Source organism: Glycine soja, chromosome 18, assembly GCF_004193775.1.
Source record: "Glycine soja cultivar W05 chromosome 18, ASM419377v2, whole genome shotgun sequence".
Lineage (NCBI taxonomy): Eukaryota > Viridiplantae > Streptophyta > Magnoliopsida > Fabales > Fabaceae > Glycine > Glycine soja.
In genome coordinates, this window is record NC_041019.1 from 25,468,506 (window position 1) to 25,494,634 (window position 26,129).

Genomic DNA, 26,129 nt, shown 5'->3' on the forward strand with positions numbered 1-26,129 from the left:
AGATAGTTTCAACTCAGGACGTTCCTGCAAACAATAATATCGATCATGTAACAAAAAAATAATAAGTTTTAAGCTGCGTGCTTTATATTTTTTAAGATTTAGACACCTCTCCATTCTAAACTCTCAAAGTAACGTGATTTTCAAAATCTCTCAAAACTGATGTCATGGGGTCCGCCTAGAAAACCCTCAACTTGAGTAACACCTTCTTCAATAGGTTGTTGTTGCTGCGCTTTATTTAATTCCTCCGCGGTCTTAGGAGGATCCTCAACAGCACACGCCTCTTTGTCGCTGCCTACGAGCAGATGCAGTAGGCTTTCACTATTGAGGGACATCATTATCGTCGTCACTAGCCTTTCTCCTCCTTAGGGCTTTTCTTATTACTCGACCTAAAGCCCGTTTAAGACCTCTAGTTCTAATCATTATTTGCACAATATTTTTTAAAACTAACAAATTTAATATCTTTTAAATTTTTGGTTTCAATCATTTTTTAAAACTAACAATTTTAATATATTTTAATTTTTGTTTCAATCATTTTTTTAAACTAACAATTTTAATATATTTTAAATTTTGGTTTCAACAATTTTGTAAAACTAACTAACAATTTTAAAATATTTTAAATTTTGGTTTCAACAATTTTTTAAAACTAACAATTTTTTAGCAATTTTAAAATTTTATATATATTAGCAATTTTAACTCTTTTACCTTAATTGTTAGGTGTTCTAGCATAAATGTTGGGTGTCAAAAACAACTCTAAAAAACGAATGCTCTGTTTTTTCTAACCCAAGAGCTATTTTTGTGACTTCGTCTTGATTGGGTTTAGCTTCGCTTCCAAATGCCACGTAAACCACTGCTCCATGTAATTGCTTGTCTAACCAATCTTTTATCCACTGCCATGTGTCATTCTCGTCATCTCCGTCAAACCTTGTGCTCGAGAGTTGACCCACCGGGAGAACTAGTGTCTGATAAATATTCTCTAGCACGTGATTCGTTAAAGTTTGAGGAGAAATATATAGTTACAGTAGTGTCATGTTTCAATTGAAGATAGGACACATAGTTTTTGAGAAGGACTAACACTGTAATTTTTTTATTTTAATATAAAAAAAGTGATATATAATGGCTAATGCTTATTTTTATTAGAAAATGAAAGGAAAAATATTTATCATATAATTATATATAAAGGTCAAAAAAATTAGTTACATGATTATTTTAGAAAGTCATAAGTTTTAAGAAAATTCTTATGCGTTTTAATTTTAACTATTCATAATAAAATATAATGGTTATTTTTTCATTATCACATAAAAACTAATTGGACCAATGACTTAAACAAACTGAATTTAATGTTTTTGAACCAATGACTTATTATTAATTGTTTAGGCAAGACTTTCGTGAGATGTAGTTGATGAGGTAAATATTATTTAAAAAAGATCAAATTTAATATTATTTGGACCAATAATATATTGATTATTTAAGTGAGACTTTAGGAAAGATATAGTTGGGAAGGAAGTAGGAAAACCAAAAAGTCTCCATGATACAATAATCACATAATACGGTGACTCAATCATTTTTTAGTTCAAAAATTATTTTAAAATTAAAATTTAAAGTAAGAATTTTAAATTTCAACTTAAAGTTATTTAGTCAATTTTTTATTTAAATTTACTCAAAAGAATTATTTGTGAGAAAGTGGAGATAGAGTAGGTGAGAACAAAAAGGTGAAAACGGAAAACTGAAAACAATAAGGAAAAGGAAAAAAGTACAAAGAAGAAAGACTATAATACTCTGCATATTTGAATTAAAATTCATGAACTCAGGGTTGAACTAAAAGTATGTGGAGAGAGAGGCAGAAAGAGAAAAAAAAATCATTCAATTTTTTTAAAAAAGTTATTTTTTTCTTCTGTAAAATTGAAGTTAAAAAATTAGGTGAAATATTATCTTAATCTAATATCACATTTCAACTGAATTTGCAAAGAAAAATAGTATATTTATACAATAAATCTGCATAAATTTTTAAATAATAAAAGAAAACAAGACAAAATAAAACAAATGACAGGATAAAATGTAAAAAGTATTTTATATATAACATAAAATAAGACTGTCTAGCTATAATTACATTATCGCGATAAATATGAACATTACATTATAATCTTACTTTAAATTTTCTTCTTTTTACCCCTGTGAAAGATATAAGCATTACACTTTCATTCACTCTTATTATGTTAAATAAATACTCTCGTGAAAGAAGAAAAAAATGCTACATTTTACTCTATTTTTAATGGCTTTGCTAAAAGATGATTTTATGACTAAAATATCTTTTAAACTCATGTCTCTTGAAAGACTTGGAATTTTGATCAACATGTAAATTTTTTGTTTTTATTTTATTTAGAAAATATTTATTTTAAAAATTTTCTTTATATAATAATAGTTATTTTTATCTTATAGTATTTTCCTCATAACATAGAGTGTAGATTTTTCTTAAAATTTAATTTGAATCATATTAATTATTGCTATTATGAGTATGGTATTATTTACAATACAAATTTAAGTTCTATTTTTTGAAAGTTCTAGCAAATCTTGTGTTAAAAATATTATATATTTTTATAACTTATAGAAATTAAATATTTTCTAAATATTTATAGAAATTAAATTTTATTTTATGTTTTTATATTAATTTGAATCACTAAAAGAATATAATAATATGATTTAGTTTATATAATTAAATGATATCATATAATAAAGTAATGAAAAACACTACTTAAAAGGGATATTCACGTTTTTTCTAGTAGTCTTAGATTTTTCAACTAGTTGAAACATATATATCTTGTACAAAATGTAGGGTTGAATAAGTTTGATTCACGGATTATTTCTTTAATATGAAAATATTTTTTTTGAAATATGAAATGAGAATATTATTTCTGAATATTTAAAAAAAAAATTAAACCCTCGTACCTATGCGATTGTTATTTTTCTTTAGTTAGAGTTAGAATTTAGAAACATCCTTAAAACCACTAAGGTTCAAATTCGGTACAGCCTCTAATGGCGACAAGATCGTAGTTCGGGATAGCAGCACCCATCCGACAAGAGTCCGACTCCCTGGATTCGCTATCGCCCAAACTGTAGTTTGCGATTCTCGTGACCTCGAAACTTCGAAATGCGACGCCGGTCGGGAAACGCAACCACAGTGGAGCGACAGTGTAGCCTTCAAATTTTGTCCGTATAAAATGCTGAAGAATACGCTCTCCATACCGAGTTTCGAAGCCGCAGAACCCGTCCAGAAGGGAACAAAGTCGTAGAATACCCAATCCGGTTTGGAAGATTCTAGAAAGTGGGTCAAAGGTTCCTCTAGGGCATCGTAGGCTGTTTTGAGAAATGGAACGACGTCGTAGGGGACTTCGCTGGTGGCCTCTGCGTGTTCTGTGAGGTTGTCAACTTTGGGGAGTGGAAGCTGAACGAATTTGATAAGTGTGGTTTGGGGAGACGTTGTATATTTCTTGGGGTGGATACGAAACTCACGTGGTGACCCCCTTTTGAGGAGCTTGGCTCGTTCGAGGTTTGGGATCATGTGTCCGAAGGCTAGCCATGGAAACATTACTATGTGAAGAGGGTTTTTCTCTTGGTTTTTAGACATGATGGATGGAGGTAGTTGCACGATACAAAACAGTGGCAAAAGAAGGATATTTATTCTGGGTAAATTCTACCGTGCCGCCATGAGTTGAAAGCTGCCATTAGTTGAAAGGTTTTGAATACCTTCATGAGCAAATAAAAAATATAAATACCATGTGTACTAATTTTTTAATTTTTAATTTTAATATTTTATTAAATATCATTTAAATAATTAACATATTTACAAAATGATCCTGAACTAATTAATTTGAAAAATTTAAAATTAATTTGCATCTCATTCAATCTCGTCGCTCAGGCATTCTCCGTCATCTCCTTTTCGCTCTCTCTACTGCCACTTTCGTTGTCGATCCCCGCTCCCACTGCAATGCTTATCTTCATCGGAGGCAATGGAGGACAATAAAAAATCACCATGCAAGCAGAAGCAGAAGCGATGGAGCCTCTCTCCGTCCTTGGCACTACTAAAAAGTATAGATTTAATGTTGATACGTTAATATCGATTTTTTATAAAATCGATGTTAACAAAAATGCGGTAACATATTCGTAAATAAAATGAATTCGTTAACATCAATTTTCCAAAAAATTATGTTCACATGAGTCTGTTAACATTGGTTTTTTTCAAAACCGATGTTAACAAACTGAAGTTAACATCAATTTTTTAAAAAAACCAATGTTAACGAAGTTGGTTTTTAAAAATGTCACCCTAATGTCCACTTACTCTTTCATGTTGCCCTTTCTTTTTGTCTCCATCTAAGCTATGTTGTTTTCCTCTCCGTTCTCGGTCTACGTTCTCAGTTGCGTCCTTCCATCTTAGGTCTGTTCTCTCCATCTCACCTTCGTTCTTGCTGCGTCTCTCCATCATACCTCCATCTTGCTGCATTGTGTCTACGCCATCAGGTACGTTATCGTAATGTAGAATGACATTATTAACTCTAAAGTTAGCTTGAATAAGTGTAGAATGACATTATGGTTAGGCATTCTTCGTTTGGCACTTGAAGTTAGGCATTCTTCGTTAGGCGTTATGAATTCTAAAGATAGTGTGGCATTATGAACTATGAAGTTAGGCATTATTGGTTAAGGCAGTTGAAGTTATTAATTCTGTTTATGTTCTTTAGGCAGTTGAAGTTAGGCATACTCCTAGACAGTGTGGAAAGCACCCTAGACCAATTCTTTGTCATTCAGTGAGTTTCTCTGTTGAGGTATGGCTTAATACACGTGCAGATTTATGGTTCAATTGAAGATGTTGCCTTAAAAGTTCTAACTAATAAGTGGTATGATACATGCAGGAGCCATGCTCATGTGGGATTTGCATATATATGTGATGAATGTACTTAATTATTATCTTGTGGTACATGTTAGATATTATGTTGTGAAATGTTAGATATTATGTTGTGAAATTGAAAATTGTTTGTACAGGATTATTACCCACTTTACAAATGATGGTTGGGTTGTTTGAGAGTTCGATGGTATGGTGCTTCATTTATATATTTATCCCATTGTTCTGTTTGATGTTTTGTTTGTTCCCTGTTTGTTTGATGGTATGGCAGAATTAGTTCAAGGCTTCAAGTACTTATCAATTTGTTGTGTTTGTGAAATTTCTATCTAATGTTTTTGGGAATGATGATTGATGCAGGTGGTGATTGACCTATTTATTAGATTGCTACTCTATTTTTGGATCGTGCTGACTGCGTCAAGGAAGTTTCTATCCATACACCCTCACTCTGAGGAGAACAGGTGACTACGAGTGCTACCTAGGTTGGTTGCTAGTTATCAATGATCTTTGTGTGTTTAGAATAGATAGAGGCAAGTAGATGAAGTATTGTTGCATCCTTACCTTTTTCCTACTTAATGTTAATTACTCATATCCACAGTTAATATTAGATCGATTAGTATGTAGTGGTCATGAAGTTGTTGCTTAAGAGTTGTTAGTTAAAGATGTCTAATCTTCAATGTGATTTGTAAGCACTTTTTCATTTTGCTATTTGCATCATGATCACGACATTCATTGTTGGACATTCTACTGATCATCATCATAGGTACACTTGTTTTTCATAAATTTTTCATGATCTTGTTTGTTACCAATGCTTTTATTACTTGTTGACTGTGATTAATGAGTATTGATTTATATACAAATTATGTTCATGATAAGTGAACCTTAGATTCCCGTTTGAGATTGAATACAATGATTCTTATGGACAGTTTGTATTAATTGTTGTATTGAATCTTGAATTGTCCATTTGGACAGTTTGGGAAGTCATATTTTTATAGTACATTCATGCGTAAAGGTTAAGTTTATTTTCTTAAATTTGATGAAATTTCAGTACAATGCATTTCTCTTTGTTCTCTGAGTGCATACTTCATTACCATGGAATTAATCTCACTGCTTTCATGTCGTGTACTTGGAGACCAATGCGAAATGTTGCCAAAATTTCATCAAATTTAAGAAAAGAGACTTCACCTTGACATATGAATTTAATATTAAAATATGTCTTCCTGAATGGGATAGGGACACACCTTTAATGAAAAAGTGAGATTTTCATGCATCGCAAAACTTTGTGAGTATCACTGAGTTAAATAATTAGATGGATCAAAGTTGGATGAATACAAGTCGCATGAGCCCTGCGTATGAGGAAGGCATGAAATAGTTCTTGGAATTCGCCTTCGAAAGAAGTTGACTGGATAGGGATGGAAAATATTTTTGTCCTTGTATAAACTGTTTGAACAGAAGACGACAAGTACTAGACGACATACGAGAACATCTACTGTGTGATGGGATTAAGAAGAATTATCCGACATGGATATGCCATGGTGAATTGACAAACATGCAAATGGAGCCCCAATTTGAACCATTTGATGTACAAATAGGAGATCGCTTAGAGGAAATGATTTGTGATCTTGGACAAGAATCTTTTCAGCAAGCATATGCCCTTATGTATGATACATTGCAAAGTGATTAGAAGAAACCTTTGTATCCAGGGTGCAAGAAGTCTTTGATGTTGTTGTCAACAGTGTTAAGTCTGGTTAATGTGAAGGCATGGGTGGAGTGACAAAAGCTTCACTTCACTTCTTCAGGTGGTGCAAGATATGGTTCTAGAGGAAAACACATTGCCAAAAAGTTACTATCAAGAGAAGAAAATACTTTTTCTGATGGGTATGGAGTACCAGAAGATTTATGCATGCCTTAATGATTGCATACTATACAGAAATGAGTTTGAAGAAATGCCCAACTGCCCCGGGTGTGGAGTGTCACGATACAAAGTGAAGGATGATGACCAGCGTAGCAGTGATGAAAGCACCAAGAAAGGCCCCCCCCAGCAAAGGTGTTATGCTATCTTCTGATCATTCCAAGGTTCAAAAGACCTTACATGGCATGCAGATGGGAGAAGTTGCAATGGAATGCTCCACCATCCGGTTGATTCCTTTCAGTGAAAGAAGATTAATAGTCTATATCTGAAATCTTAGGCTTGGACCTACTAGTGATGGAATGAATTCGTATGACAGTTTAAGCACTCAGCACAGTTCTTGGCCTGTTTTGCTAGTAATTTATGTTGGACAAGTGGCCTCAATAACTTAAGGAGGGGGGGGGGTGAATTAAGTTTCAAATTTCCAACTAACAAACTTTAACCCCCTTTTAAATGATAGGCTCAGAATGTACAAGAAGAAGAAGAAGCAATTAATTTAATAATGTTCTTTTAACTGCGCAAGACAAACTAATCTGCAATAAAATAACTAAGATAAGGGAAGAGAGAAATACAAACTCAATTTATACTGGTTCGGTCACTTCCCGTGCCTACGTCCAGTCCTTAAGCAACCCACTTGAGATTTTCCACTATCTCTGTAAATCCTTTACAGACTTTGAACACACCTTGGGATCCCTCACCCTTGTGTTCAAAGATTCTCCAAGAAACAACCTGTCTCTTGATTACAATTGACTTTCTGAGATGAACAGAAAGATTTCTCTCCTTTAGAGTGGATGATACAAATTGAAGTTCCTAGAGGAATTTATCTCTTTTAGAGATGATAATACAATTTGAAGTTCGTGGATGAATTTTCAATAGATATGCAAGTGTTTGCCCAAGAGTTGTTGAGAGAGCATTTGGCAATTAAGTTCTCTTAGAATATCTCTCTCTTGCTTTTCGAAGTCAGACACACATATATATAGGCCCTTCATGCCTTTTCAAAATGGTTTGAAGAGATGTGTCTTTTCAAAAAGTTTTTTTTTCCTGAAATTCTTCACTAGTAATCGATTACAAGTTTCTAGTAATCGATTACACAGTTATATTTTGAAGGGTCATGACTTTTCAAAGTGTTTTCTGAAGTGTCGTTGCTGGTAATCGATTACAAACATTTGGTAATCAATTACATGATTCAAAATTCAAATTCAAAACCCTTTTTAAAAGCTGTTTTTCAAAATTGTCTTCTGGTAATCGATTACATTGCCTAGTAATCGATTACCAGAGCCTTGGATGTCTTGGAAACACTTTGTTTTGAGCTAAAGATTGATCAAGAATTAATCTTAAAGCAATGCTTGTTTGTTGAAGCAACCTTGTATTAATCTTGAAGCAATGCTTAACCTTTAAATGTTTGTTGAAGTAATCTTGAAAACAACCTTGTTTGATTATTCTTTGACATCATCAAAATCATGTATTTATACATTCACAATTTACAACTTGCCTCATTGGTTGTGCATGAAGAAAAAATACATGATGTTATCAATCCATTGATTGAAAACTTGACAAAGTTGTGGGACGAGGGGGTTGTTGTGTTTGATGGGTATCGAAATGAGACATTCAAGTTGTGTGCAATGCTATTTTGTACCATTAATGACTTTCCAACATACGGGAATTTGAGTGGATACAATGTTAAAGGACATCGTTCATGCCCTATCTGTGAAGAAGACATAAGCTACGTACAACTGAAACATGGAAGAAAAATAGTATACACTCGGCATCGACGTTTTCTTAAAGCTTATCACCCTTACTGATGATTGAAAAAAGCTTTTAATGGAAGTCAAGAGCATGATAGTGCGACGACTATCGACAATGTTCCTTTGGAAAATGATCAAGTGAAGGTCGGTATTAAGGAAGTTTGAGATGTTGATGCTCGCACTCCTGTACCCACTCAAGAGGTTCAATTAGTGGAGTAGGCATTTAACACCTTCCTTGCTTGGGCGACACATCTTGTGAAGCCTTTTTCAGAACAGGTATTTCATTTAGTTTTTTTAATAATTATTAATAAAGGATTTTTTACAAATCAAGTTTTGAGTGTCATTCGCTTAATGTTTATTAAATGTGTTGGATAAACAGGTAGTTGCGGGATTGGCGAAACCTGTACATATGTTGGATCCTGACATTGATCCCCTTTACCTGATGACATTGACAATCTTGTAGCTTTTCCTTAAGCTGTTGCAGGTGCCGTGGGATGCTAGTGTGTTTGGGGTGTATGCTGATAACTTCCCATTGTACATAAAGCATGAAAATCTTTCTGAAATAGCTCACGATGGTCAATGTCTGAGCATCTCTATTATACAATTGTGTATTCTGTAAGTCACTTTACATTATTGTATATTACCTAACTGACTGTTTTATATTCATGCATAATTTACTATATTTTAATAACAATAGGCATATGACTGAGACAACTATGCGAGTGAGGAATGTTGAATCACAATTTGAATCAGAAGATTATATTAAGAAATGGATGCATAATTCATAAAGAGATGTGTACCTAAGAGCCTACTTAGACGGGTAAGTTAAACTGAACAAATCAATTTAAATGATGTATGCTTTATAATAACTTAATGTTCTCCAATGCAATACATTGGCAAATGGTTATCATTTTGCCTAAGGACAATGTTGCCATTTGATTTTGTTCCTTACACAATAGGCCAGACAACTACTTGAAATAAATTATTAACAGGTTTGTTGTATTTTGTAAGACATTTACTTTATGATTACAATTTGAAATCAATATTTTTATTGTATAATACACATTCATGTTTCTTAATCAGGGCTTTGAAGGGATTCAACGACAGTCAATGCAGTAAATCCAAGGATGCTGCTAGATGGATCATAGCTAAAGTAATTCATCTAAATAATGTTTCATGTTTTAAAAATTAAATTTTATTACACTTCGATTAAATTTGAATATCTAAATATCATATTCAATTTAGTGTAATAAGCAAAAAGGAAGCACTGAGTGCGGGTACTACGTAATGCATTGGATGTCAACAATAGTCCTAGAAGGTTCAAGGATAACTAACAAACAGTAATTGTTTACTTCAAAACTAATTCAATTTTTTATAATTGTTATTATTTACACTCTTTTATTAACATATGTTTTATCATATCATGTAGTATTTTACAGATCAAAGACCATTGGAACCAGAGAGAATGAAGGCAATTCGCATTCAATGGGCAACATATTATTTAAAAGTTAAAAATCAAACACTAGGAGTTTAAGTAATTTTAGAATTGTAGAGTAGTTATTATGTTAATTTACTTTAGGTTAGAAATAATTTTATGTATTGATTTTCATTTTTCTTATAATTCATTGTAAATATTCAATTATATATTATGGAGAAAATTTATACTAGATATTTATTGTCTGATCTGGTTATGTTTTTCAATATACAGGTTAATTGGGGCAATTACAAAAACAAACAGGATATTTGAAAAAAATACACAAAACAACATTGGTTTTTTTTAGAAAAACTGATGTTGTCATTCAACAACAACAATGATGTTTTATGAAAATCGATGTTGTCAGTCAACAACAACATCCATTTTCATAAAAAAAATGATGTGGATTTCTACATATTTTATATTTTTGTTATTTTTTATGATACGACATCGGTTTTTGTACAAAATCAATTTTGAACAGTCACCAGAGCCATGAGCAAAAGGCTTGAAAAAGATTGGGCTAGAGTTGCTGAAGAAGGCCCTAGGGTTCTCATGAACCTCAGGGTAGATTTCTGAGCCCATGGGCCAAGGTTGAGTCCTCTTTTCTTTGTAAATATTAGAATAAGTTTTTCTTCTTTTGGGTCTTGTATTTTGGCCATTTTAGGTTTATAGGATACCCTACAAATTAAGGGCACCCTACCCTACAAGTTAAGGATACCCTAGTGGTATAGTGTTTTGGCCTTGTATTTCAAGGCATTTTGAGTAGTCTTTGTAGTAAGGAATTTTTTTGTAATTTCATGTATTTTGACATGGGAGTGAGCTTAGCTATTGGAGGGGTGTGAGTAGCTAACCTCTAGCTTCTCAAGGAAGCTACCTTCCTTGCTTCCCAAGGAAAAAGCTACCTTCCTTGTTTCTCAAGGAAGCTTCCCATGTGCTAGAGTCACACCTTCCATGCTTGTGGCATCTAAAGAGAATATGCTAAGATGCATTTGGCATATTCTAAGAATATTCCTTTTAGATTCACAAGAAATGAAAATGAAATTCACAAATTTAGTTATTGGCCTAGGCTATAAATAGAAACATGTGTAACACTTGTCACAACTTTGATGAATGAGAAACTTATGAGACACATTTCAAAGTTCAACTTCTCTCCCTAATCTCTTTTAATTCCCCCGCCCCCCATCTCTCTCATTTTCTTCCTCCATTGAAGCTTCCTCTTTAAGCTTCTTATCCAAGACACTCTCTTGGTGGTGAAGCTTTTCCTTCCATGGCTTATTCTTTAGTGGATGACGCCTTCTCTCACCTCTTATCCTTTATCTTCCGTTGCAAATCCATGGCTGAAAATAACTATTGAAGGACCTTATTGAAGCTCAAAGATCCAACCTTCATAGAAGTTTCTCAAGCAAGCTTCCATCAAGTGGTATCAGAGCACAAGAGCTTCAAGTAGGTGCTCCTTAAACCACCATTAATTTCGAGCTTTACCTTCTCCTCCATTGTTTTTTCTTCATTTTTCTCCATGTATTTCCTCACATGTCTTGTTCTGATTGTTAACATGATTTTTTAGAATTTCCACCGATTAAACTTGCTATAGAAGCTAGATTTAATTTTCTATGGTTCAAATTCCTTGTTCTTGTTCTTGAACCATGAATTGTGTTGAGTTTAGGTTCCTTTGATTTTTGTATTGCCATTTTTGGGCTGAAACCTAAACCATAAAATTCTTACAAAAACATTAAAGTAGAAGAAACCCTTAAAAATCTAGAGTGACATGTTCACTCATTGTAGTTTTGTCATAGAAGTCATGTCTAGTCATGAAACTTGTGCCAAAACTAGAGGTTTCTTGAGTCTTCTTTTAGTTTTTTTTACTCTACTCTAGATCCATTCTAAGTTTCTCTTTGAGTCCTAGCTTGCTTTTATGTGTTTTTCCTTGCTTTAATTGTTGAATAATACTGGAAAATTTGTCTTGTTAAAACTTTATTGGTTTAGCTTTCATTTCATTTTTTTGGTCTTTGGTTATTTCTTGTCTCTTAGTTTCCTTGTTTGTGAGTTGCCATATAGAGAATTGGAAAAGATGATTAGTGCCATCAATTGAAGAATTTATGTCAAGAAGGAAGGGGCCAACCACCTTAAGAGCTATTGGACTAAGAAGCACTCCAAATTCAGTGAAACACCAAAGAGAGAACAGCCACCAAAATTGATGACTTTTTTGTAATTTTGTAATTGGCAATTTACTTGTAATTGGACACTTGTATGTTTACCTTCATTGCTTTCAAATTTTGTAACAAAAAGGCCTTTCATTGGAAGTGTGTTGGGAGCCTCCAATAGGTTACTCCACTTCCATTTGTGTGTAATAATTTTAGGCAATTTTCCTTTAGGATAGTGAGTGTTTTGTTTGGAACCTTAAATGTGGTCATTCGAACACTCTTAGGATCCGCCTAGTATACATTTCTTGCACTTTACTTTCTTGCTTACTTTCATAACTTATTTTCTTTACTAGTCACGCCTAGTTTATCTTATTCCATAACACTTTCTTCTTGCTTATCACGCTTATCTTGAGTTCTTTTGAACCCTAGCTTTTACCTTTTGCAAAGCCCCAACAAGAAAGAACCAGAACTTAGGAACCAACATGAGTCATCATTCACCTAGTGTTAATGGTGAGGGTACAAGTCATAAGGACCCTCTATCTAGAATATTAGATGACTTGAGTTCCCTCAATTTATGGAAAGAAGAACTAGAAATAAAAGAAAAAGGAAAAGAGAAGGTAGAAATAAATCAAGATGAAAGGGAACAAATAAGGGAAGAAGAAAGAAGGAAAATACTAAAAGAGTTAAGAAAAGAAAAACATGTCTCCTATAGTAGTCATGACTCCTGCAAGAGCCTAAGTGAAGAACTTAGTGACTATTATGGAGGAAGGCATTGGTCACATCCTAGACCTCACTCCCATAGGAGAGAAAAGGAAAGAAAGCCGCAAGAGGCTAACATTAACCTCACATACTTCCATGGGAAGGACAATGTAGAGCTTTCTTTAGATTGAGAAATGAAGGTTGAGCAACTCTTTGCTTGCCATTATACAAGTGAGGAAAGGAAGGTTCCTTTGGCTACCCTTAGCTTCCAAGGGTATGCCTTCTATTGGTGGAATTCGCTTGTTATGGAAAGAAGGATTCATGGGGATCCTCTAGTAGAGTATTGAAATGACTTGAAAAGATCCCTTAGGAAGAGGTACATCCCCTCCTACTATGAAAGGAAGCTTATGGACAAGCTCCAAAGGCTTAGACAAGAGAGTATGAGTGTTGAAGAGTATAGGCAACAAATGGAACTACTCCTTTTGACAGTTGGACTTAGGGAGGAGGAAAGAAAAAGTATTGCTAGGTTCCTTAGTGAACTTAATATGGAAGTGAGGGACAAGGTTGAGCTCCTTCCATATAGGGAGTTAGATGACCTAGTCCAACTTTGCATAAGGGTAGAGTAACAACTTAAAAGGAAGCCTACTTCAAAATCTTATGGCTCTCATTCTTGTCCAAAGAAAGACCAAGGTCATGGCATCTTAGAGGCTGCACCTTCTAAGCCCAAAGATGATAAGGGGAAGACAATAAAAAAGCAACCCCCTAAGGCTAGTATGCAAGAGAAGACTAGCTCTCTAAAGTGCGTTAAATGTCTTAGAAGAGGACACATTGCTTCTCAATGCCCCACCAAGAAAACCATGATTATGAGGGGCCAAGACATTTATAGTAGCCAAGATGAGGCTACTACTTCACCTTCCTCTAGTGAAAGTGAAGAAGTAAAAGGGGAAGAATCTAGTGAAGAAATATACCCCCAAGAAAATGGGGACCTTTTAATGGTACGAAGGCTTCTAGTAGGCCAATCTTGTGACTTGACCCAATCTCAAAGAGAGAATACTTTTCACACAATGTGTAAATTTTTTTATAACATATGCTCTCTCATTGTAGATAGTGGTTCATGTTGCAATTGTTGCAGCATAAGATTAGTCTCTAAGTTGAGCCTTGCTATCACTCCCATCTAAAGCCTTACAAACTTCAATGGATCAATTAGCAAGGGGAGATGCTAGTAAATCAACAAGTGAAAGTGCCCTTCTCCATTGGAACATATAAGGATGAAGTGATTTGTGATGTAGTTCCTATGGAGGCATGACACCTTCTTTTAGGTAGGTCATGGCAATGTGATAGGAAAATCATCTATAATGGCCTAACTAATGAGATAACCCTCACCCACCTTGGAACAAAGTTTGTGTTGCATCCTCAAACACCTTCACAAGTGGCCAAAGATCAACTAACTATCAAAGATAAGAGGGATGTGGAAGAAAAACTAGAAAAACAAAAGAAAAAGAAGGATAGTAAGGCCTTGTCTTCAAAGGCCAAGGGGAAGGAAAAAGAGGAAAAGAATTCCTCCAAGAAGATTGTTAAGAAGGAAAATCATTTTGCAACAAAAGGTGATATCAAAAGAGCACTCCTTCTTAAACAATCCTTCTACCTTCTCCTCTCAAGGGAAACCTCCCTTAGAAATGCCATAATTCCCAAATTTGAGACCTTACTCCTAAAGGTCCAAGAACTCTTACATGAATTTGGTGATATATTTTCCAAAGAGATAACCCCTGGGCTACCTCGTCTTAGGGGGATAGAACACCAAATAGACTTAGTCCTAGGAGCAAGCCTTCCTAATAGGCCAACCTATAGGACTAACCTTCAGGAGAATAAGGAGATAGAGTCTCAGGTTAGGGAATTGTTGGAGATGGGCTGGGTCCAAGAGAGCCTAAGCCCTTGTGCTGTGCCGGTGTTGTTGGTGCCCAAAAAGGATGGTAAGTAGAGAATGTGTACAGATTGTAGGGCCATCAACAATATTACTATAAAATATAGGCACCCCATTCCTAGACTTGATGATTTGCTTGATGAGTTGCATGGTGCCAATATCTTTTCAAAAATTGATCTTAAAAGTGGTTATCACCAAATCAGGATGAAAGAGGGTGATGAGTGGAAAACCGCTTTCAAGACCAAGTTTGGTTTGTATGAATGGCTACTGATGCCTTTTGGGCTCACTAATGCACTAAGCACCTTTATAAGGCTTATGCATCATGTCTTAAGGGATTTCATAGGTAGATTTGTAGTTGTTTATTTTGATGGTATTTTAGTGTAGAGTAGGAGCCTAGATGATCACTTAGGACATCTAAGGAAAGTTCTTTCAGTTCTTAGGAAAAACACTCTCTATACCAATATAAAGAAATATACCTTTTGTGTAGATAATATAGTTTTCTTAGGATTTGTAGTTGGTCGAAATGGGTCCAAGTGGACCTTGAGAAAATCAAGGCCATCCAAGAATGGCCCACCCCAAAAAGTGTAGGAGATATTAGGAGCTTCCATGGGTTAGCAAGCTTTACAAAAGGTTTGTTCCTAATTTCTCTACACTTGCCTCACCTCTCAATGAGCTGGTGAAGAAGAATGTGTCATTCACTTGGGGTGAAAGACAAGAGCAACTCAAAGAAAAGCTCACTGAGGCCCCTGTTCTAGCTCTTCTTGACTTTTCTAAAACTTGAGCTAGAATCTGATGCTTCTCGAGTGGGTGTAGGAGCTGTATTGTTGCAAGGTGAGCACCCTATTGCTTATTTTAGTGAAAAAATTCATGGTGCCATCCTCAACTATCCCACCTATGATAAAGAGCTTTATGCCTTAATAAGAGCCCTCCAAACTTTGGAACATTACCTTGTTTCCAAGGAATTTGTCATTCATAGTGATTATGAATCACTTAAGTACATTAGAGGGTAAAGAAAGTTAAACAAAAGGTATGCAAAATGGGTAGAGTACCTATAGCAATTTCCATATGTTATCAAATACAAAAAGGGAAAAACAAATGTAGTAGTTGGTGCCCTCTCTTGGAGGCACACATTGTTTTGCTCCCTAGGAGCTCAAATTTTAGGATTTGATAACATTAGGAAATTGTATGCTTCAGATGAACATTTCTCTCCCATTTATGAGAGTTATGGGCAAAAGGTCAAAGATGGATTCTATTTGGCTGAGGGGCATTTATTCAAAGAGGGAAAGCTTTGCATACCCCAAGGATCCATCAGGAAAATTAATTGTGAAAGAAAGCCATGAGGGTGGGCTCATGGGCCACTTTGGGATAGACAAGACCCTTGTCTTACTCAAGGAAAAGTTCTATTGGCCCCATATGAAGAAATATGTCCATAAGCATTGCATTAGGTGTGTGGCTTGTTTACAAGCCAAGTCTAGGGTGATGCCTCATGGGCTATACACACCCTTACCCATCCCTTTTGCACCCTAGGTAGAGATTAATATGGACTTTGTCCTTGGGCTTCCTAGAACCCAAAGAGGTGTAGACTCTGTCTTTGTGGTGGTGGATAGGTTTAGCAAGATGGCACACTTTCTACCAGGCCATAAGGTTGATGATGCTTGTCATATCTCAAAACTCTTCTTCAGGGAAGTTGTGAAATTCCATGGTTTGCCTAGGACCATTGTGTCAAATAGAGATGCTAAGTTCCTTAGCCACTTCTAGAAAACCTTATAGGCTAAGCTAGGAACTAAGCTTCTTTTCTCTACCACTTTCCATCCACAAACTGGTGGGCAAACAGAGGTAGTGAGTAGGTTTCTATTCACCTTTTTAAGGGATTTTCTTAAAGGCAACCATAAGTCTTGGGATGAGTATCTTCCTCATGTAGAATTTTCCTACAACAGGGGGGTTCATGGAACCACCAAGCAATCCCATTTTGAGGTTGTCTATGGGTTCAATCCTCTAACACCCTTAGACCTAATTCCACTCCCACTTAACACTTCTTTTATACATAAAGAAGGGGAATCTAAGTCAAAGTTTGTAAAAAAGTTGCATGGGAAGGTTAGGAATCAAATAGAGAATCAAACAAAAGTGTATGCAACTAAAGGAAATAGAGGAAGAAATGAGCTAGTTCTTAATGAGGAGGACTGGGTTTGGCTCCATCTTAGGAAGGATAGATTCCCTACTAAGAGGAAATCCAAGCTTAGTCCAAGAGGTGATGGACCTTTTTAGGTGTTGGAGAGGATTAATATCAATGCCTATAGGTTGGACCTTTCAGAGGAGTATGAAGCCAGCACCACTTTTAACATTTCTGATTTAATTCCTTTTGCAGGTGGAGCTAATATTGAGGAGGAGGAACCAACAGATTTGAGGTCAAATCCTCTTCAAGGAGGAAGGGATGATGAAATCCTCCCTAGGAATGGACCAAACACCAGATCCATGAGCAAGAGGCTCCAATAGGATTGGGCTAGAGCTGCTGAAGAAGGCCTTAAGGTTCTTATGAACCTCAGGGTAGATTTTTGAGCCCATGTGATGGAAGCTTGCATCTGGAGCTTCTTTGGAGGCTGGATCTTTGAGCTTCAATAAGGTCCTTCAATGGTGATTTTCCACCATGAAGATGTAGCAGAAGGCAAAGGAGAAGAGGAGACGGGAGACACCATCCACTAGGGAATAAGCCATGGAAGAAGGAGCTTCACCACCAAGAATGTGCCTTGGATAAGAAGCTTAAAGAGGATGCTTTAATGGAGGAAAAGAAAGAGAGTAAGGGGAGAGCATGAAATTGAAGGAATAAAAGAGGGAGAGAAGTGGAACTTTGAAGTGTGTCTCATGAGACTTTCATTCATCAAAGTTACAACAAGTGTTACACATGCTTCTATTTATAGACTAGGTAGCTTCCTTGAGAAGCTTTCTTGAGAAAACTTCCTTGAGAAGATTCTTTGAGAAAACTTCCTTGAGAAGCAAGAGCTTAGCTACATACCCCTCTAATAACTAAGCTCACCTCCTTGAGAAGCTTCCTTGAGAAGATTCCTAAAGAAGCTAGAGCTTAGCTACACACACCTCTCTAATAGCTAAGCTCACCTCCTTGAGATGAGAAGCTAGAGCTTAGCTATACACCCCTTATAATAGCTAAGTTCACCCTCATGCCAAAATACATGAAAATATAAAAAAAGTCCCTACTACAAAGACTACTCAAAATGCCTTGAAATACAAGGCTAAAACCCTATACTACTAGAATGGCCAAAATACAAGGTCCAAAAGAAGGAAAAACATATTCTAATATTTACAAAGAAAAGTGGACTCAACCATGGCCCGTGGGCTCAAAAATCTACCCTGAGGTTCATGAGAACCTCAGGACCTTCTTTAGTAGCTCTAGCCCAATCCTCTTGGAGTCTTCTATCCAATACCCTTGGGGGGTAAGATTGCATCACCATGAGCCAAGGTTGGGTCCATTTTTCTTTGTAAATATCAAAATAGGTTTTCCTTCTTTTGGGCCTTGTATTTTGGTCATTTTAGGTTTGTAGGGTACCCTACAAATTAAGGGCACACCTACCCTACAAGTTAAGGATACCCTAGTAGTATAAGGTTTTAGCCTTCTATTTCAGGGCATTTTGAGTAGTCTTTGTAGTAGGAATTTTTTTGCATTTTCATGTATTTTGGTATGGGATTGAGCTTAGCTATTGGAGGGGTGTGAGTAGCTAACCTCTAGCGGAAGCTTTCTTCGTCGCTTCCAAAGGAAGCTTTCTTCCTCGCTTCCCTAGGATGCTACCTTCCTTGCTTCTCAAGGAAGCTTCCCATGTGCTAGAGTCACACCTTCCATGCTTGTGGCATCTAAAGGGAATATGCTAAGATGCCTTTGGCATATTCTTGGAATATTCCTTTTATATTCACATGAAATGTAAATGAAATTCACAATTTCATTTAGTTTATGACCTAGGCTATAAATAGAAACATGTGTAACACTTGTCACAACTTTGATGAATGAGAAACTTGTGAGACACACTTCAAAGTTCAACTTTTCTCCCTAATCTCTTTCAATTCACACGCCCCCTATCTCTCTCTCTATCATTCTCTTCCTCCATTGAAGTTTCCTCTCTAAGCTTCTTATCTAAGGCACTCTCTTGGTGGTGAAGCTTTTCCTTCCATGGCTTATTCTCTAGTGGATGGCGCCTCCTTTCACCTCTTCTCCTTTATCTTTCGCTTCAAATCCATGGCTGAAAATCACTATTGAAGGACCTTATTAAATCTCAAAGATCTAGCCTCCATAGAAGCTTCTCAAGCAAGCTTCCATCAGCGTGAGTCCCACACTTACTGGAATAGAACCCCTCAATGGTTATGTTTGAGGATGTTAGAACCACATTGATGGCGTCTTTGGGGCCAGAACACCATGGATGACCACCACTTGCAAGCTTGGATGTTGGACTTGGACCTCGCCTAGGCTATGAATATGCACATGCAAGAGATTAGCAAATATGAAGGCACACAACAAGATGCAAGAAGATGAAAGTTGGGAAGAAAAAGAACTCCTTGCGGTGGAAATGGTGATTTTTAAGTAGTGTCACACCCCAAAATGTCATAACAATGATAAACTGGAGGGAATACTAGACTCGAAAAGTCCACCTAATCTTACCAGTAGTCAAACTAAACCAATTATATCCAAAGGGCTAAATGGTCGATAATGGGTCACATTTTAATTTCATTGGTCGAATTTTGGTAGATTGAGCTTTTTCGACCCAAATCCGCCTATTGCACACCCCTAGTTTAAACACACTGCTATCCAAGTGTAAGAATATAGATATTTGTGCTACTTGAATTCCTAAGCAAAAATATACTGACATGGTTACATCCATATACAAAAATTTTACAAATTTTTGTGTTGTTCCTTTTTCTTTGTTTCCCTTTCTTTATCGATTTTAGCTTTTGTGTTTTCATTTTCTTGGTGTTCACCCACCATCGTATTCAATTTTATTTACTATTTAAGTATTTATCTATATATTGAAAAATGTTAATGTACCACCTCAGATCTTGGGGTTGTACCCGAAATGATCGTATAACTGGTTTCCTTCCCGCGGTGTCTTAACTTAAGTCAATTTGTTGCCAATTGTTGTCATTGAATTTTAATCGGCCCTATAAAACTGTCTATTGAGCATGTTGTCATGTGTGTCACTCAATCCCAAGCTATAAAATGACCTAAACCGTCCACAACACTCGCCCAGGGATCTCAGGGTAATGGATGGAAGCATATGTGATAACTCTTGTGTGAAATTCGGATCGATCAGATACATAGCATCCTTATATAGTCTTAGGGTTCAACCTTGATCAGGGTAGGTTACATTTGACACTTGAATACACTTGGATTAGGTCTCATTCCTAAGTATGATCTAGTTACAAAAACAATTAACAATAATTTTTAAAGATATTCTTTGTTATTAATTAAAGTTTATTAAGAATTGCACATTTTAGCAGTTTTTCTTTTATTTATTGATTTTTTTTAATTTTCTAATTTTTAATAAACTTTAGCTAATAAAATTATATATATATATATATAGTGTATTAAAAAATATATTACTATTACTCTTCATCTACCATTTTCCTTTTCACTTTCAAAGATAGTGTATTCCATGCGACATACATATTAATGATTTTCCATTCAAAAAGGACATATCCGACAAAAACTTGGAAAAATATCAATTTATATAGAGAGGAAAAAAAGAAAATAAATAATGGGATATAAATTGAAATAAAGAGAAAAAAATTTGCATCAAACATGTCAAGAATCGACCCCGAATTCCATTGCAACGCCCTAGCTATCTGTTATGAGGCTAGACCTGTTGTGAAAAGGAAGAGGAAACTCAGTCCTGAAAGGGGAAAAGTTGTGGATGAAGAGGCAAAGAAGCTTCTAAATTCAAGGTTCATCAAAGAAGTACAATACACCACCTGGTAGGGATCACACTGACCCTTCCCTTTTTAGAAGAACAATAATGAAATATTTACAGGCTTACTTACAAGCATTTTTTTTTGAAAAAATAATTATAAGGTAATGATATGTGTTCATTCTAAAATGGGATGACTAAAGATAAACATAAAAATAAAAATAAAAGGTAGAGAGAGAAAATAATAGGTGTGATAAATGATGTGATATAAAAAGAAGAAATAGAGATAATTATGTTGGTATTGTAAAGAATATTTATTGAATATACACACATATACATGATAGTTAGTTTTTAAAACATTTAAATATTTTTCAAACATGAAATTTTTCTAATGGAGTTTCCTATTTTTGATAATATTTTACTTTAGTGACATACAATCAACATATCCTTCACTGTCACCTCTCTATGAACTTACTGATTGTAGACATAATTTTTGTTATATGCCCATTCCCAGTATCAACTCTCTTTTCTAGCTTCATTGATATTGAATCAATCGAACAAACTTCTAGTACCTATTCTACTTTTGGGCATTCATAGTGATTGAGGAGGTCAAAGACCAAGAAGTGAGTTATTTATCGGCCAAGTATTCTATTCTTCTTAAGGATAGACCCAATCTCCTAGTCCCTATGGAAAGGAAAAAGAATTTTTCACGTTGTTTCTTTTGGGAAGGAAGGATTAGGAAAATCCTATTGATTGCAATTTTCTCTAGACACCCCGGAAAAGCATGAAAAAAAGGCTCGAATGGTATGATCCACCCCATCACCTAAGAATGATAGGGGCGATCTCATAATGCAAACATATCTACATTTGTTGTTACCACTTGGGCTATGGATTCTTCCACTTCTATACTCATCTGGCATCCTAGTTTGGTGCACTAAGATGGCTCTTTGCTAATTTGGAAAGGCTTGACTTCTTTTATCGGCTTTGCTCGTAGTTGTTCCTTTCTCGGATTGAGTTTCACATCCCCTAGATTGTTGTCGAGGGAAGTGCATGCCACCAGTCGTACCTTGGGCTTTGTCTCCTTTTTCCCTTTGCCAATTCTAAGGCTTACAGTATAACATTCTCTTGCTATAATCTGGTCGACTCGGATAGAGATGATCATTCCATTCTTACTTGGAAACTTCATCGTAATATGAGGTGTTGGGATAATGGTCCCTATTTTGAACTATGTGCATGAAATACGTGCATCAACTATGAGGTACTTGATCATGATGGACTTTGAACCTTTCTCATCCCCGAAAGTGGTCCACAAATGGACATATCCTACCATGTCAGTTGTTTTTCCTAAGAAATCTATGAGTTATTTTGGGAAAAGCTCTATTTGGCCCTTTGGTATGCCAACTGTTTGAAAGTAGACTAGTATGGGAGGTCAGTCGAGCTTCCATTGTCGAGTAGGAATTTGCACACTAAGAAGTTTGCCACCTCTATCTTGACAACCATATGATCATTATGGCATTGTTCAATGTTTCCAAGATCCTCATCTGGGAAAGTGATAGGGGGCTTGCTTTTGGTGGGCTTCTTTTTAGCTTCCACTGAGTTGGTCATCTTGATGCAACAAACATAGCATTTATGCGTCGAGTTTGAACTTCCTCCTCCTGTGAATCTTCCGACTATCATGTTAATCACACCTCACAACCGAATTTTGGGTTGGGTATTCTCATCGCATTGTTGTGCCTTAGTGGTTTCTCGAGTTCAACTACTTTCTCGACTCTTTTTTCATTCTCAATCTTCATCACAAGAAGGTTCCTTGTCTTTAACAAATCTATGAAGTTTCTCAACTTCTCTATTTTGTCCTTCAGGGTAGTGCATCCTTCATTATTGTGACCTGCCACTTAGTGATAACGACAATATTTAGATTTTTCTGCTCCCAGGGGAGGTCAAATTTTAGCCAGTGATTGGATCAGCTCTGCATTGCATGCTTCCTCCAGTACTTGGCCTTGACTTTCTATTAAGGGAGTATAATTTTCGAGTTTAGATTGAGGCAGCCTGTTAGCTCCCGATTTTCCTCGGCTTCGGCCGCTCTTAATTTTCTCCTCTCGCTCCACTTGTTTCTTTGAGGGTTCCTTATGTATTTGTGCTCTGAATGTTGTCATCTCCTCCATTTGTATGAAGTTGGTAGCCCTTGCTCTCAACTTGCCCAATGTTGTAGAAGGATTTTTGCATAAGCTGTCCGAGAAGGGTCCTAATTTTAAACCCATGATCATTGATGTAAAAGCAACTTCTGGGCTTAAGTCTTAGATTCAGACTCAGACTAAGGAAAACCTCTCTATAAAGTTGTTGAATGTCTCATCTTCTTGCCAAATGTTTACGAGTGCTATTGCAATCAGGTGATGTGGTTTACTCATCATGTACTAAGCTCCAAAACACGTGATAAGTGTCATTAATGAGTCTATCTAGTTCCTCAACAAGCAAGTGTAACACCCTGAAATTTCCTTCTCAATTTATTTTTCTACACATGTAAAATTGGACTGTTAAAGACTAGATAGTGGAAATTTTGCATTATGTAATTTAATTATATGACTATGTGATTTATTATATTCTTTGTGATATTAATTGCATAATATTAGAGTTATTTATATTTATTTTTTAGTGTAAATAATTTATTTTAGTTAGTTGGCAAAAATTTGGAAATTTCCTGAATAAAAATTCCATCTGTAGCAAAATTGTCTTGCGCACTGAGCAACAATATAATTTAACTCTGTGTGAGGATCACTCTGGGTACACGTATTCCTAGGGAGATTTACGCAACAACCTTGGCGATTAAGATAATATTTATTAGTTTTGATAAAAGGCAAAAATACCCATTTTTGGCAAATCTTATTCCTTCCATTTTTGGTAGTTTTGCAAAAGAAAAACTACCCATTTGTGGTATAGCTTGGCACATTCAAATTGGCAGCCAAGGGGGTCGTTCAAGTGTCACTAAGCCTTGTCAATTGATGCCTACTCCATAGCTTATTGATCTTTGTGAGAAAAAAATCTTTTAGAGTCAGCATCCCTTCATTTTGCACGAATTCAAATTTGAGGGAGTGGAGTTCAACTGTGCTTCTTCTTCTTCCAAGCTGTTTCTTAGTGTTCTTGAGCCTTTGAGTCATCAAGCTTAGGTAAATGAGCTCCATTCTTCACCTTAGACTTGATTCATCTTCATTCTCTTTTTCCAGTTTCTCTAATAATTTGAAACTGTCATTTTGTTTTACTCATGAAGGGAAACTTTGAAAAAACTCAATATTCTTCATTCTCTTTCAAGATTTTGCGAGTTCATCAAGAGATAGGGGGGTCTCTCAAACTCTTGAACCATGTGCTTGCTATTGAACTTCCATGAACATGTTGTTGCTTTGACATTTTCGAGCTTGTTGTCATGTCTTGAACCTGTGTGCTGAGCTATTTTACTTGAGTTTTTGGTGCCAAAAATGAGTTCTTTGCATGTTAAAACGTATATTTAGCCTTAAATTTCATTTAAATTGAAGTTTCCAAGCAAAATTTACAAACAAAACAAGTTTAAGGACCTTTAGTAAAATGAAAAGTTTGTCACGAATTTGGACTGAGTTACAGTAGTATGGACTGTTTATATTAAATTTTTTTACCTCAAAAATGAGTTTGTTAGGTTTGAAAATGTAGGGTAGCATATAAGATTTGTGGAAATCCGACTCTTGGAACACTGAGAGCGCTAAAAATAACTTCGGAGCAAAACTTTGAAAAACGAGCAACATAATGATTTTAGACAATAGATAGATGAACCTTGGAATTTGTGCCTCCGTATAAATTATCTTAGAATTATTTATTTTCTGGTAATGCATATTTATTTACTATTGTATTACTGAGATAAATGCAAGATCTGATGACTGATCCATGTTTTGAAATTGTGATGATTCCTACTGATAAAATTATTGAAATATGTGCCTATATTTTATTATGATTATTGAATTATAAGACCGGCAGAGTGTGAACTCTAAGAATTATATTTGTGGCATGAGAATTTATTTTCTAGTATATATATGTATGCATATTGTAATTTTTTTATCTGTCTGCATATTGTCATTTTTGTTATCTATACACTTGGTGGTTTGTTTGGGGGTGTTCGACCCTTGGCAAATTGTTTGCTATGTTTGGTTAGATAGCTATGATTATAGCCGTTATGTTGTCCAATTATTTGTGTGTGACAAGTGGTTTTGTTGCTTAAGAGGCCATGAGTGGTTCCCTGAGAGTATTACATAGGTATGGGCCTCGTCTCTTTTCCTTGTTTGCTTGTTTGTATGCATTCGTTGATGTATGTGATACGAGGATTACGCACTTGATGCGGTGGCAAGATTCAAGAGGACTAGACAGAGAGTAAAAGAACCAATGTTTATATTTCCTTTTGTGAGAATGTGAGGTTGTGTTGAGGAAGTGGATGATGGACAAAGATACATTGGGGTGTAGTGGGCGGAGAGGTTCGAAGAACCTAGGGGAATTAGCGAGTAGTGACTACTCGACATTTGGTACACTCATTTGGGGCGGGTAACTGATAGGCCTCACTTTGCTACTCCTAACAGGTTTCGAGACCAAGCTTTTTGAGTTAAGAGATGAGGGATCGGTGTATGATGTATCCATATGTAGTGATCACTCCCGACTATCATCCACATGATTTTGTAAGACCATCAAGACCTGGGAGGATTGGTAACAGTGATTAGGCCCTATTGTGAATTAAGTGTCATGGTTACGTGCTTAGGATGCGATAGTGTTGTTAGTTTAGATAACCACACATAGTAGTTACATAGATTGTATGTTTTAATATTGTTTGTTATTGCCTGTTGTTTGTGGCTTTTGAGGAGCAGATGACTCACCCTTGCAACTACCAATTTTAGGGAGAGGTTGTGGAGCATATATAAAGGATGCTCAGATGGATTAGTAGCTTATACTACAGCTACGCGATGGAGGAAGAGGCGCGCCTCCACACACATTTTGGATACATCTGGTGCCATGTTTTTCTATTAGATGAGCCCCATGTGCCACTGATCACCATAGAGGAAAATGCTTCATAACACTACCCGTTCTAGTGTACCTCTTAGTGTGACATTACCTATATCATTTCACTACCCGTTTGAGTGTGCCTCTCAATGTGATATTACCAATATCATTTCCTACTATGCTTACTTTGGACTTACATAGTGGAATAACTCGTTCAAGATCTACCTTTCGCCAAGATGCAGCCATTGAAGTTCATGAGGATGTGGGAGATTTCAGTGATGATGGGGATCTCATGCCATTCAAGATCACCTTCTACCAAGATGTCATCGGTTAAGAGATACTTGAGGGAGAGATGCTTTCGTTTTATAAGGAGTAGGATTCCTTAGGAGATGAGAGTGACCCTTCAGAAGATATAACTTCACCCTAGGTAGTTTGTGGGTCTTGG

The 26,129-nt window shown here is 35.8% G+C and overlaps 1 pseudogene; it reads right to left on the minus strand.

Moving 5' to 3' along the window:
- LOC114397130 overlaps window positions 1-26,129 on the minus strand; it is a 131,574-nt pseudogene that overhangs the window by 82,140 nt on the left and 23,305 nt on the right.